Raw genomic sequence first — 13,942 nt, forward strand, 5'->3', positions numbered from 1 at the left:
AGAAGGAAAGAAAAAATTTTGTTCATCCTTTCTTTGAGCCAAAACTAAGGAAGAAGGAGGATTTTTGCTTCATGCTTGGTTTGGAAGAGATCTAGAAGGAGATTTGGCCAAGTTTGCATCAAGATTAAGGTATGTATGAGGTTGTGTTAGGAGTTTCATGCATGTTTTGGTTGCTAACTTGATGTGCATGTTAGCCATGGCTCAAATCTTTGTTAAGCCATGGAAATGGTATTTGGCCAAAGTTGTTATGGTGATAAAGCCATTGCATGCTAAGTGTGAAGCTTGATGATGATGCATGCAATGATGGATTGTCTACTCTTGAGCAAGATTTTGAGCCTTCTTTTGATTTATCATGATTGAAGTTGAAAAGGAGCATGATTGTCATATTCGCCATTCATGAGCATGGTTCATGCTTCTTGCATGTTAGTTAAAATTTGTATTTTTGGATGGCTATGGACACCTTGAAAATTCGCCATGCTCATATTGTATATATATGTTTGCACATGATGTTTTGGCTATGAAGTAAGTGATGAATAAGTTGGTTTAAAGAAGAAGATGTTGAAGAATAATTGTGAAATTTCAAGCCCAATTCGCCTAGCACACATATAAGTGCTTGATGCTATATTATAAGTTTTGAGCCACAATATGCAAAGCATTAACTAGTAAAATGCATGCTGTTTTTGTGAGGTATTAAGTGCATAATTGGCCTCAACATGTACATGAATATTCGGCCTTGGGTAGCCTATTGAAGGCCTTAGCATTTCCTTGATGCTCAAATAAATTGTATTGAATTGCTTGATGTAGTATAAAATGTGCATGACCATTGTGTATTCAAGCTAAAGAGTGGCCATATGACCATTTAAAATCCTTGTCATATTCGCCATAAGCAAGCACAATGAGGTTTTAATAAATTGAATTTGTTTGAATTAGCTCAAGAGCTAAGAGGGCCACAATTGGACAAGGGAAGGAAAAGGTGATCGAATAGCCGAAAAAGCCGTTCGACAACATCCGAGGTAAGTCCTCAAGAAGTGACCTTACTTGAATTATGTGAGATGAAATATGGATGTGTATGATTATTGATTATGTGTGTATGAGTATTTGAATTCCACCGGGCTAAGTCCGGCGAATATGCTAATGATTATAATTGTGTTTGAGCCTTAGTAAGGAAAATGAAATATGTATGTCCAATGATTATTGATGTATGTGTGCATGAGAAATTGAATGATATCCGGGCTAAGCCGAAGACAATTATGCTGAAAATTATATCCGGGTTAAGACCGAAGGCAATTGTGCTAGTAGCTATATCCGGGCTAAGACCGAAGGCATTCGTGCAAGTTGTTAAATCCGGGCTAAGACCGAAGGCATTTGTGCAAATCGTGATATCCGGGTTAAGTCCGTGAGGCCTTGGTGCGGGTTATCATAACGGGCTATGTCCGAAGGCGATTGAGCGAGTAGCGACGTCCGGTTAAACTCGAAGGTATGTGATTTGAAAATTATAAGCTTGCTGGAAAATTTCAGCTAATGCACTTGTGAAATTTCCCAATGACAAGGTAAGTGCGGTGTGTGCTGCTGCGCTAGGAGTAGAGCGTATGAATATCCGCTCCTATGATGGAGCGAGTTATCGGCCTTAATGAAGCCGTTATTTGTGTATGAACATAAGAGTTGGGATGGTAAAGTAAGTATGATTATGTGAATGCGCATTAATGAAATGATGCATTTAACTATGTGAATGTATTGCTGTAATTAGAGTTGATTATATTCCTTGAGACTTACTAAGCATAAAATGCTTACTCATTGCTTTGGCTCTCGGTTTTCTAGATTTCGCTCGATAGCAATCGGATTCGGGATCGTTGAAGTCGAAGTCATCCACACTATCAAGCCCCCATTTTGGTATAAATTCTTGGTTGAACTTGAAATGGCATGTATAGGACTACCCTTGTTTGTTAAATATGTGGTGATGTAAGTATGTACGGCCATGCGAAAATGGCTCGAAAAGGAACATGAACTTAGAATAATTGTGGTTTGTATGTATATATTTGGTGTCATGATGTGGCTATGGCTTGGAAATGGGAATGTTGGTCATATGATCAGCCATTGGCATGGTTAAAATGATCATATATGAACCTATGTATGGCAAAGACTAGTTGGTTCATGGAGACTACCAAATAGGTAAGACCTACCTTAAAACAGATGCTGCCAGCTGCAGTGACGTGAATGTGAAAAATCACCAAAATTCGTAGAAATGGAATTAAATAGTGAATAAGCTATGTAAATGAACCTTGATGAGTCTATTTTCATATGGAAGAAACGAAATGGTCATAGGAGTTACATGTTAAGAGATATTAATGCTATTGTGAGACAGGGCCAGAACGGTTTCTGGGTTCCCTGTCGCAACTTTAAAATTTACTATAAATTATCCAGAAAGAATTAGGCAACATACCTTATATGTACAGATTCCAGTTTGAGTCTAGTTTCATTAGAAACAAACGAAACAAGCATTAAATCCCTGTACAGAGAGATATTCAAGTTATACCGCGTGAAGGTCAGAGCAGTCGATCCCTGTAACATGGGTGACTTTAACTAATAAACTGTACCAATTGGCCCATCCAAAAATTCTAGAAATAAATCCATGGATGGATATATGAGTCTAAATTCAGGGAAAATTTACGAAACCAGTTTCCGAGTTTTGAAACTCGAGATATGATTTTTAAGGCGACGGTGATGCAGTCTTCCAGCCTGACTGGAAATGTCAAATTGGTGGGCAAACCATGTGAACTTGGCTTGTTAACCCCTCGTGTCCGACACCGGCAATGGTCTCGGGTTCGGGGTGTTACAATGTCATCGATAAAAACGACCACGAATTGGTCCAAGTAAGGTTAGAATACTCGATTCATCACATCCATGAAAGTTGCAAGTACGTTTGTCAACCCAAACGGCATAACTAGAAACTCGTAATGACCATATCGAGTTCTGAATGCTGTCTTATGAATATCCACTTCCTTTACCCTTAGCTGATGGTATCCAGATCGAAGGTCAATCTTGGAAGATACTGAAGCTCCTCTAAGTTGGTCAAATAGATCGTTAATTCTAGGCAGTGGGTATTTGTTCTTTATCGTCAGTTTGTTCAACTGGCGATAATCGATGCACATACATATCGTCTCGTCCTTTTTTTTTCACAAATAGGACCGGTGCTCCCCATGGAGACACACTCGGTCTAATGAAGCCTCTATCCAACAACTCTTGGATTTGAGCTTTCAGTTCCACTAACTCCTTCGGTGCCATCCTGTAGGGTACGATGGAAACTGGAGCTGTTTTAGGCAGCAAATCGATTCCAAACTCGACTTCTCGATTCGGAGGTAATCCAGGAAGCTCTTCTGGGAAAACATCTCGAAATTCTCTAACAGTTCTGACTGTCTCCACAGTTAGATCCTTAGTTTCTGCTTGGCTTACAAAAGCCAAATATGCCTCACATCCCTTACGCATCAATTGAAATGCCCCGTACCCGATACCGTTGCCGGAGTCGAACACGAGGTGTTAACGGACTTAATTCATTTACTTACACAGTTCATTTTAAAATTTCCAGACAAGCTGGCTAACTGCATCACGGTCACTTCAAAAATCACAGCTCGAGTTCCAAAACTCGAAAACCAATTCTGTAAATTTTTCCTGAAACTAGACTCATATATCCATCAAAAAATTTTTTCTACAAATTTTGGTCGGGCCAATTAGTACATTATATTAGTTAAAGTCTCCCCTATTTCAGGGTTCGACTACTCTGACCTTCATGCATTACGACTTAGATATCTCCCTGTACAGAGCTTCAATACTTATACCGTTTGTTTCTAATGAAACTAGACTCAAAAAGGAATCTGTACATAGAAAGCATGACTTCTAATTATCTCTGGTTAATTTATGGTAAATTTTAAAAATCAGAACAGGGGATCCAGAAAACGCTCTGGCCCTGTTTCACGAAAACTTAAACATATCATAAAAAAAGGCTCATATGGTCTTTTCGTTTCTTTCATATGAAAATAGACTCATCAAGATTTGATTTCAAAATTTATTCACTATTTAATTCCATTCCTACTATTTTAGTGATTTTCAAATTCACATCATCTTCTTTGTCGACATCTATTTTAAGGTAAATTTTACCTATTTCATAATTTTCCATGAATCAATTAGTAAATTGACATACATTATTTTCAAGTATAATCACGATTAGCCATGACGTACGTAGCACCAATAGGACCATGATTGGCCATTCCAATGGCTAATCATTACCAAACATTTCCACACCACTTAATAACCATATCATAGGACCATATATATACAAAATGACCATAATGTTATACTCAAAATAAACAAGCCATTTTCGCATGGCTATACGAATATACATTACCAAAAGATACTTAATTAACAACAAGGGCCAGCCCTATACATGCCATTATCAAGTTCAACTAAAGAGTACCAAAAAGTGGCTTAGATAGTGTGGACGACTTCGACTTTGACACTCCCGAGTCCGATGGTGACGAACAAAATCTATAAAGCGAGAATTAAAGCAATGAATAAGCATTTTGATGCTTAGTAAGTTTTAAGTAATGAAATTATTTACAACTAAGGTATAGCGTTCAGATGACTAAATGAACAATTGCATATCGCATATTCCCAAAATCATGTTTACTTCACGCTTCAACCATTATATTCATACACTCAGGATCAAACCTAACTAAAGGCCGGAAGCTTGTTAATCAATTGAGCGAATACTATTTAAAAGGAATCAACCTTTGCAATGCATATACGAAACATACCTTATCGTTTGGATTTATGAGCGTATTAATTGAAGTTATTACAGCAAGATCGCTCATTTCCAAACCCAAGTACCTTCGGGATTTAGTCGGATATAGCAACTCGCACAAATGCCTTCGGGACTTAGCCCGGATATAGTAACTAGCACAAATGCCTTGGGACTTAGCCCGGATATAGTAACTAGCACAAATGCCTTTGGATCTTAGTCCGGTTATAGTAACTAGCACAAATGCCTTCGGATCTTAGTCCGGTTATAGTAACTAGCACAAATGCCTTCGGGACTTAGCCCGGATATAGTAACTAGCACAAATGCCTTCGGGACTTAGCCTGGATATAGTAACTAGCACAAATGCCTTCGGATCTTAGTCTGGTTATCATCCGAATAATCATGCACATATATCAATAAATCATAACACATCTATATTTCATTTTCATTACTAGAACTCAAACACAAGACACTTATCAACCATTACCATTTTCGGCTCAATAGCCACATACAAAGAGCATGATTTTGATTGGCTTTATAACATGATCTCTATACACATTCGGCTACCAGTCATAAGTATAACTAATTACCTCGATATATGATTCAAGTAGAATCATTATATCACCGTTTATTTATTATACTTATATGTCATGACTTAATCAAATCATAAACTAAGTTCCATTACTCAAAGACTTACCTCGGATGTTGTCGAACGACTTCAACGGCTATTCGATTACTTTTTCCTTTCCCTTATCAGATCTAGATCCTCTTTGCTCTTGAGCTTAATTTAAAACAATTGAATTCATTTAATTTCAAATCAAATAGGCGATTTAATATAATACACGTATATTATAAGGTTGAGGTACATATGACTTAATGGTTAACTATCAAACACCATACGCATATATATGTATATATATATATTCTCTAGTCATGCACAACCCAACATCTTACTTAGGCATTAACAACTTTATAGATATATGCATATCAATGTTAAGGCGAATATATATAATTTAACACATTCTACAAATATGGTTATTTATAATGACTAAACACCATTTTATCTCAAGTTATACTTATAAGCACATCCATCCAAATACATTCGTACTTAAACATCATTCGACCTAACACTCATATTACATCTATAAAACTACAAGCGAATATACCTATACTTACATCACTTAAACATCAACCCTCAATTTCTTTGACAAAGCACATTTAGAAAATGATAAGGCAATATAATGACCTTAATCCAACTTATAATTCATACATATCACATTCCAAGCATTCACTCTATTCTATCACTTAAAATACAAACATTACTCAATAACTTCCTAGTTCAAATTCGGCAATTACACCCATTCACTAGATGATTTATTATTATTATTGTTCATTTATTCAAACTACTTACAATTACCTTAAACTATCACAATTAACAACCATTTGTAACTTATTCATTAAACATGAAAACAACCATATATCTCTTCCATTTTCTACCATAGCCGAATGCTCAAGACACCACACCATTCCAAATTGGTCATGGGTTGAGCAAAGAACTTAATGACTAACTCAAAAATGTTAAAAATCCAAGAATCATCATTGAACTTACCTTCATTTATCTAGCCACCATAGCGAATTTCTCAAAGCTTTTCTCTTCTAGTTACTGCAATGAGGAGCAAAGATGGAGAAACTTTGGTTTCTCCTCCCACAATTCAACATTTTTTATTATCCATATTTTTATTTTTAACATAAAATATTAACATAAAATAATTATAATATGTTTTAGTCCATAACATGGCCGCCACCATCTAGAATTTGGCTAATTTGACATGCAAGTACAAGCATTTTCTAACATGCATTAATAGGCCACTTTAACATTTGCCTAGCACATTTCTAAATTTTCTCACACAAGTCCTATTTAATAAATTTCGCACCATATACACATAATTTAAGCATGAATTTTTCACACATGCATATTCATATATAATGAGCATCAAACATGACTTTAAATTATTTTTATGACTTGGTTTCGTGGTCCCGAAACCACTTTCCGACTAGGGTCAATTTAGGGCTGTCACAACTCTCCCCCACTTCAAGAAATTTTCGTCCCCGAAAATCTGACCGGTAAATAGGTTTGGGTATCGTTCTTTCATAGAGTTCTCGGTTTCCCAAGTAGCTTCTTTGATCCCGTGTTTGAGCCATAACACCTTTACTAACGGAACCCTTTTGTTTCGCAACTCTTTCACTTCACGAGCTAGGATACGGATCGGTTCTTCTTCATAGCTCATATTGGATTGAATTTCAACCTCGGAGGGATTAATTATGTGCGAAGGATCAGATCTGTAACGTCGAAGCATCGAAACATGAAAAACATTGTGAATCTTTTGAGATCGGGGTAAAATCAATCTATATGCCCTTGGACCACTCTTCGGATATTTCATATGGCCCTACGAACCTCGGACTCAGTTTTCCCTTACGGCCAAATCTGAGTATCTTTTTCCAAGGTGAAACTTTAAGGAACACTTTGTCTCCCACGATACTCAATATCTCTTCATTTTAAATCGCGTCGACTTCGACGATCGATCTCGCCTTGGACTTTCACGAATTATTTTTACTTTACGCTCGGCATCTTTAATCAAATCAACTCGAAAATTTTACTTTCACTGAGCTCGGTCCAAAATAATGGTGTACGGCATTTACGACCGTACAAAGCCTCGTAAGGTGCCATCTTAATACTTGATTGAAAACTATTGTTGTAAGCGAATTCAATCAAAGGTAAATACCGTTCCCATGAACCACCAAACTCAAGGATGCAACATCTCAACATATCCTCGAGAATCAGAATTATTCGTTCGAATTGACCATCGGTCCGAGGATGAAAAGTGGTGCTAAAATGCAACTTGGTACCCAAAGCTTCTTGCAATTTCTTCCAAAATCGCGAGGTGAACCTCGGATCTCTATCCGACACAATAGAAATAGGTACCCCGTGTAATCTTACAATCTGAGAAACATACAATTCAACTAGTTTATCCAGTGAATAATCCGTAGGTACGGGAATAAAATGAGTCGACTTAGTCAGCCTATCAACAACAACCCAGATCGCATCTTTCTTACTTGATGACAATGGCAATCCAGACACAAAGTCCATTGTGACTCGATCCCACTTCCATTCGGGTATCATGATCGGCTGAAGTAATCCTGAAGGCACTTGATGTTTCGCTTTCACTTGTTGACATATCAAACACTTCAAAACAAAGTCAGAAATGTCTCGTTTCATACCAGGCCACCAAAACTGACGTTTCAAATCATTGTACATTTTTGTACTACCCGGGTGGATAGACATTCGGCTACTATGAGCCTCGCTCAAGATCATCGAAATAAGTTCTGAATTTCTTGGAACACACAATCGAATTCTGAACCTCAAACAATCATCATCATCTATTTGAAACTCTGACTCCATATTCGAAATACATTCAGCCCATTTTGCAACCAATTCATCATCGACTTTCTGAGCTTCACAAATTTGATGAATCAACAATGGTTTAGCCTTTAATTCTGCTACTAACACATTATTGGATAGAACAGACAAGTGTACATTCATTGCTTGTAAAGCAAATAGTGATTTACGACTTAAAGCATCCGCAACCACATTAGCCTTTCCCGGGTGATAGTCAATGACAAGCTCATAGTCTTTTAACAACTCGAGCCAACGTCTTTGTCGCAAATTCAAATCTCTTTGAGTCATCAAATATTTGAGACTTTTGTGATCCGAAAATACATGGCACTTCTCACCAAATAAGTAATGTCTCCATATTTTCAAAGCGAATACGATGGCAGCTAATTCGAGATCATGGGTTGGATAATTTTTCTCATGTGGCTTCAATTGCCTTGACGCATAAGCTACAACTCGACCTTCTTGCATCAATACACAACCCAACCCAAGTAAAGATGCATCACTGTAAATGACAAACTCTTTGCCTGATTCGAGCTACACTAGTACTGGAGCTTCAGTCAAATAAGTCTTTAGTTGATCGAAACTTTTCTGACATTTTTCTGTCCATTCAAACTTAACATCTTTCTGAAGCAGTTTCGTCATTGGTGTGGCTATCATCGAAAAACCCTTTACAAATCATCTGTAGTGTAAGCAAGTCCCAAAATCTCGAACCTCGTAATATTTCTCGGAGGCTTCCGATTAAGTATGGCTGAAATTTTGCTCGGATCAACTCGAATACCCGATGCAGATACCACATGACCTAAGAAGCTAACCTCTCTTAACCAGAACTCACACTTACTGAACTTAGCATATAACTGCTTATCCCGTAAAATCTGTAACACTAATCCCAGGTGTTCAACATGATCGGTTTCATTTCTCGAATAGACCAAAATATCATCGATAAACACAACTACAAACCGATCCAAAAACGGTCTGAAGATCCTATTCATCAAATCCATAAATACCGCAGGGGCATTAGTGATCCCAAACGGCATCACTAAGAACTCGTAGTGACCGTATCTCATTCTGAAAGCAGTTTTGGGTATATCCGAATCTCGAATTCGCAACTGATAATAGCCCGATCTCAAATCTATCTTTGAAAACACTTGTGCTCCCTTTAGTTGATCAAACAATCATCAATATGCGACAATGGATATTTATTCTTTATTGTCACTTTATTCAGCTGACGATAGTCGATGCACAACCTCATGGTTCCATTTTTCTTTTTCACAAACAATACTGGTGCACCCCAAGGTGAGAAACTTGGTCAAGCGAAACCTCTATCCATCAACTCTTGCAACTGAGCTTTCAATTCCTTTAATTCGTTGGTGCCATACGATACGGAGCTATCGAAATCGGTGTAGTCCCGGTACAAGTTCGATGCCAAACTCTACCTCCGAGCGGTGGTAACCCGATAATTCTTCGGGAAAAACATCCGGATATTCACAAACCACTGTACCGATTCAAGTTTCTTTTACGGTTCTTTATTATCAAATACGTATGCAAGATACGCTTCACACCCTTTCTCACATATTTTTGAGCTAACATCGAGGATATTATTGTTGGCAATCCATTCAAAACGATGAGACTCGACTCGGATTATCTCATTATTTGCACACCTCAAATCAATAGTCTTACTTTTGCAATTGAAGCGCATCATGTACGGTCAACCAATCCAAACTGAGAATAACATCAAATTCATCAAACGGTAAAAGCATCAAGTCAGCCGAAAAACAGGAGCCTCAGATTATTAAGGGGCATTTCTTATACACTTTGTCGACAAGCATATAACGACCCAAGGGATTCGACACTCGAATTACGAACTCAGTAGACTCAACAGGTAAAGTCTTACTGGATGCTAAGGTCTCACATTCATATGAATGAGTAGAACCAAGTTCAATCAATGCAATCACATTAGTATCAAAGAGAGTGAAAGTACCGGTAATAACATCTGGCGAGGAAGCATCCTCGCGTGCACGTATAGCATAAGCTCTAGCAGGAGCACGAGCCTCAGATCTGGTTGTAGCATCTCTAGATCCTCTCTGACCACCACTAGCATTCCTCATATTTCTAGATGGTCTACTCCGAGCAGCAGTAGCACCTGGTTTCCCACTCTGATTTACATTTTGTTCAGACAGTCTCGGGCAATCCTTGATAAAATGGTCAGCTGATCCGCACTTATAATAGGAGCGGTCATGGAATCTACAACTCCCCGAATGCCATTTACCACAATCATGGCACTGTGAGTGCATCTCGACGATCATTTCCAACACGGCAACCGAAGTGACTCGTGTACTCACAGGGTCGATCACGATCTCGTCTAGAAAAGCCGAAGTGCCTTTAGACCGCCTAAATCATCTCTAACTTTCTTGAAGACCATTGAAAGGGCTTTCTCAAAGATCTCTTCTGAAACTCCTTTGCTCCCATATCGACTTTTCTTTTCTCCTTCTTGAGCTCTTGACTTTGCAAGCTCGCTCGACAAGTACCACAAATTCTCGATTTCTAAAATGCCAACATCTGATTTTATATCTTCGTTCATCCATCTTGAAACGTTTACACATTGACTTCCGAGGAAATGCATTCTCGGCGTCTGGCTAAGCCTTACAAACTTTCGTTCATAATCGATGAACCGACATGGAACCTTGTTTAAGTTCAAGAAATTCTTCCGTTTTGATCAATGAATCTCTGGCTGATATACTTTTTTCGAAACTTGGTTTGGAAAAACTCCCAAGTTACTTGCTCTCTGGGCACAACCGAAATCAACGTATTCCACCAATAGTAGGCAGAATCACGTAGCAAGGAGATAGTACACTTTAGGCATTCATCGGGTGTGCAAGATAGTTCATCAAGCACCCGAATAGTGTTGTCCAACCAAAATTCAGCTTGCTCGGCATCATCGCTGTCTGTAGCTTTAAATTCAGTAGCCTCATGTTTTCGGATTACATCAGCTGGGGCTTATTTAACCTCATCAGTCGATTCTGGGAGGTATCGCAGTTGGGGTTGTATTAGTCGGGAGTGGGGGTTGTGGAGCAGTAGTATTAGTTCAATATCTTGATTGAACCAATCATTCATCACGCTATAAAAGCACTGTCTAGCTTCATCATTCGATTACTAGCAATAGGTTGAGAGTCCACCAAGCCTTTGTCCCCTTGCGCGAGGCGAGCGCTACACTCTCAACATCATCACTACCGCTTCGGTTGGGATCGGGATCCATTCATGTAAGTAAACACATTTTAAGCGTAAATCACCACACTATCAAATAAACACATAATGGAATGTATAGCTAAACCCGAACGTATTACGGTAGTCCTAGAATTGACTAAACCGTAGCTCTGATACCAATAAAATTGTAACGCCCCGTACCCGAGACCGTTGCCGGAGTCGAACACGAGGTGTTAACGGACTTAATTCATTTACTTACACAGTTCATTTTAAAATTTCCAGACAAGCTGGCTAACTGCATCATGGTCACTTTAAAAATCATAGCTCAAGTTCCAAAACTCGAAAACCAATTCCGTAAATTTTTCCTGAAACTAGACTCATATATCCATCTAAAAATTTGTTTCTAGAATTTTTGGTCAGGCCAATTAGTACAGTTTATTAGTTAAATTCTCCCCTATTTCAGGGTTCGACTACTCTGACCTTCATGCATTACAACTTAGATATCTCCCTGTACAGAGCTTCAATACTTATACCGTTTGTTTCTAATGAAACTAGACTCAAAAAGGAATATGTAAATATAAGGCATGACTTCTAATTGTCTCTGGTTAATTTATGGTAAATTTTCAAAATCAGAACAGGTGATCCAGAAAACGCTCTGGCCCTGTTTCACGAAAACTTAAACATTTCATAAAATACGGCTCATATGGTTGTTTAGTTTCTTTCATATGAAAATAGACTCATCAAGATTCTATTACATAATTTATTCACTATTTAATTCCATTCCTACTATTTTTAGTGATTTTTCAAATTCACATCACTGCTGCTGTCAGCATCTATTTTAAGGTAAATTTTACCTATTTCATAATTTTCCATGAATCAATTAGTAAATTGACATACATTATTTTCAAGTATAATCACGATTAGCCATGACGTACGTAGCACCAATAGGACCATGATTGGCCATTCCAATGGCTAATCATTACCAAACATTTCCACACCACTTAATAACCATATCATAGGACCATATATATACAAAATGACCATAATGTTATACTCAAAATAAACAAGCCATTTTCGCATGGCTATACGAATATACATTACCAAAAGATACTTAATTAACAACAAGGGCCAGCCCTATACATGCCATTATCAAGTTCAACTGAAGAGTACCAAAAAGTGGCTTAGATAGTGTGGACGACTTCGACTTTGACACTCCCGAGTCCGATAGCTGACGAACAAAATCTATAAAACAGAGAATTAAAGCAACAGAATAAGCATTTTGATGCTTAGTAAGTTTTAAGTAATGAAATTATTTACAACTAAGGTATAGCGTTCGTATGACTAAATGAACAATTGCATATACGCATATCCCAAAATCATGTTTACTTCACGCTTCAACCATTATATTCATACACTCAGGATCAAACCTAACTAAAGGCCGGAAGCTTGTTAATCAATTGAGCGAATACTATTTAAAAGGAATCAACCTTTCCAATGCATATACAAAACATACCTTATCGTTTGGATTTATGAGCGTATTAATTGAAGTTATTACAGCAAGATCGCTCATTTCCAAACCCAAGTACCTTCGGGATTTAGTCGGATATAGCAACTTCGCACAAATGCCTTGGGACTTAGCAGGATATAGTAACTAGCACAAATGCCTTTGGGACTTAGCCGGATATAGTAACTAGCACAAATGCCTTGGATCTTAGTCGGTTATAGTAACTAGCACAAATGCCTTGGATCTTAGTCGGTTATAGTAACTAGCACAAATGCCTTGGGACTTAGCCGGATATAGTAACTAGCACAAATGCCTTGGGACTTAGCTTTGGATATAGTAACTAGCGCAAATGCCTTCGGATCTTAGTCGGTTATCATCCGAATAATCATGCACATATATCAATAAATCATAACACATCTATATTTCATTTTCATTACTAGAACTCAAACACAAGACACTTATCAACCATTACCATTTTGGCTCAATAGCCACATACAAAGAGCATGATTTTGATTGGCTTTATAACATGATCTCTATACACATTCGGCTACCGGTCATAAGTATAACTAATTACCTCGATATATGATTCAAGTAGAATCATTATATCACTTTATTTATTTATTATACTTATATGTCATGACTTAATCAAATCATAAACTAAGTTCCATTACTCAAAGACTTACCTCGGATGTTGTCGAGCGACTTCAACGGCTATTCGATTACTTTTTCCTTTCCCTTATCAGATCTAGATCCTCTTTGCTCTTGAGCTTAATTTAAAACAATTGAATTCATTTAATTCAAATCAAATAGGCGATTTAATATAATACACGTATATTATAAGGTTGAGGTACATATGACTTAATGGTTAACTATCAAACACCATACGCATATATATGTATATATATATTCTCTAGTCATGCACAACCCAACATCTTACTTAGGCATTAACAACTTTATAGATATATGCATATCTATGTTAAGGCCGAATATA

The sequence above is a fragment of the Gossypium arboreum genome, chromosome 4 (genome assembly GCF_025698485.1).
Source record: "Gossypium arboreum isolate Shixiya-1 chromosome 4, ASM2569848v2, whole genome shotgun sequence".
Classification (NCBI taxonomy): Eukaryota; Viridiplantae; Streptophyta; class Magnoliopsida; order Malvales; family Malvaceae; genus Gossypium; species Gossypium arboreum.